Below are 2,502 nucleotides of genomic sequence, written 5' to 3' on the forward strand. Positions count from 1 at the left end.
ATTCACTTAAAAAAGTTTTAATTTGAGGAGGTAGACTCTTGGGTTCAAGATTTGTGGCAGTGCATGTAAGTGTTCCCTTACAAAAGATTAGGCTAGGTTGTTCAACAAGAAGCATATTTTCCAAGGTGTTTTCAAAAGGTTTGTCTTGTTGAATAACCTTGTGGGAAGGAACACTCTTCTCCCACGCCTTTCTATCCCTAAGGATTTTCTCTTTTTCTATCTCTTTTTTTTTTTGTTTTCCTCATCCCTCTTTTGTTTCATTTGTATTTGATCTTTCACCACTTGGGAGTGTGGTAAAGGATTAAGTACAAACTTTTTATGCCTATGGGTGAAGGAAATCTCGTTAGTTAGACCATCATGCAAGGTTTTCTTATCAAATTGCCATGGTCTACCTAATAAGATATGGCAAGCTTCCATAGGTACTACATCACATAAAACTTTGTCTTTGTAGTTACCTATAAAGAACTTGATTTCCACTTGCTTATCTACACTTAGTTCCCCATTCTCATTGATCCATTGTAATTTGTAAGGTTTGGGATGAGGAACTACTTGTAGATTGAGCTTCTCAACCATCCTAGCGCTACAACAATTGCAGCTAGACCCACTATCCACAATGAGAGAGCATATATTTTCTAAAACATTACATCTTGTGTGAAAGATGTTCTCCCTTTGTGTTTCTATGGGTGCACTAGGTTGATTGTTGAGGGTTCTCCTAATCATTAAAAGCTCCCCCTCTAAAGGATTTACCCTCTCATCATCTCCCCCTTCCTCTTCTTTTTCACTAGGCTCATCCTCACCACTAGTGTACTCATCTACACCCTTTAAGAACAAAGATCTTTGGTTTGGACATTGTGCTTGCACATGTCCTCTTCCGAAGCACTTAAAGCACTTGGTGTCCCTAGCTCGGATGGGTGGGGTGGAGGTATCCTTTGCTAAAGGTTTGGTAGTTTCCTTTGGTTTTTCTCTAGATGTGCTACCTTCCCTTCTAAAGTCTCTCTTGGGATAGGAGTTAGGATATGAACCTATCCTTTGACTTGAAGTTTTGCGCAAATTTTGTTGTTCAACTTTAATTCAAAGTTGAACCAAATCATTCAAGTCTTGGTAAGGGAGAAGTTCAACCCTATCTCTTATCTCAAGTGAGAGCCCACTTAGGAATCTTGCTATGGTGGTGTCCTCTTCCTCTCTAATAGATGCTTTCATCATGTAAAGCTCCATTTTCTGCCTATACTTTTCTACACTCATATTTTTTTGTTGGAGTCTTTGGAGCTTGTCCATTAACTCCCTATGGTAGTAGGAGGGTATATGGAGACGTCTTAGGGCTCCCCTAAGGTCATTCCAATATTCAATGGGAGGCTCCCTATGAAGACGTCTATCTCTCTCTAGAGAGGTCCACCAATACATGGCATTTCCTTGAAAGCTAAGGGTAGCTAAGGGCACTTTCCTTTCTTCACTCACCCTATGGCAAGCAAAGAGTTGCTCTACCTTCATCTCCCAATCTAGGTATACTTCTACATTCTCTTTACCATGGAAGTGAGGTAGGTCTACCCTAACCTCCCTTAGGCTTTCTTGCTTGTTTCTTCTATTTCTCCTAGGGGGTGGTTGATAGTAATCATTGATTCTAAGACTTTCTTCCCCTAGAGAATCATGATCTTTGGAGTTAGATGCATGAGTATGTGATTTTTTTGACTTTTGAGAATTCTCATCCTTTGCTTTAGTCAATTCATTAATTTTGGACTCATTCTCCAATTGTCTGTATGAAATTAATTGAACGTCCTTTGCAAGTTGTTTCAAAAGAGATTTTAAGGACTTCACATAACTTTCAATAGATTTAGAGTAGTGAGAAGACATGACTAAAACTTTGTGTGTAAAAATGCTTTACTTTAAGAAAGAAAAGGAAAGTTAATGAAGGTAGTTTTCCAGGTAAGAGAGGTGAGTCACAATGGACTACTTAAATACTAAGTCTTGCCTTAGCCAAAAACTATCCCTCAAAATTTTCACACAATCCTTTCTTTAGGTAAATCACTTAAAACACAATGAGGATGGAGAAATCAAATTTTTATGCAAGAAAACAATGCAAGCTATCCAACAACTAAAACAATTTATCAAAGCTTTAAACAAGGATAAGCAAAAGCAATTAAGTGAAACTAAGCACAAATTGACGTAATGAAAACAATTAACAAAGGCTAAACTAGAAAGCTTAAACTAGTCATTCCTAGGTGAGACTTCTTAGACACTTTGAGCCTTTGAAGACACACTCACCGTCTAATTGCATGATTAAGCTACTAATTAACAATAGTAAAATGCAAAGAAATTAGGTTGCACAAGTTAAAGTGCACTCCTTGACTTGTTGTGGCTCTTCTTGGTTGTGCCCTTCAAGATGTGTGGTGTATTTTGGTATTTGTATTTGTGGCTGCCCCTTGTCTTGATCCTCTTTGATTTAAGCAATTAAATTCTTCAAAACAGTACCTACCAAGTAGAGCTAGACTCTCCTCAAGTCAATTC

At 37.9% G+C, this 2,502-nt stretch overlaps 1 pseudogene; it reads right to left on the reverse strand.

Annotated features, from left to right (window-relative positions):
• Window positions 1–216: 216 nt before the first annotated feature.
• On the reverse strand, window positions 217–2,272 carry LOC150028752 (uncharacterized; annotated as a pseudogene).
• Between the last annotated feature and the right edge of the window lie 230 nt (window positions 2,273–2,502).

This window comes from Phaseolus vulgaris, chromosome 3, assembly GCF_051622355.1.
Source record: "Phaseolus vulgaris cultivar YP4 chromosome 3, ASM5162235v1, whole genome shotgun sequence".
NCBI classification, from domain to species: Eukaryota; Viridiplantae; Streptophyta; class Magnoliopsida; order Fabales; family Fabaceae; genus Phaseolus; species Phaseolus vulgaris.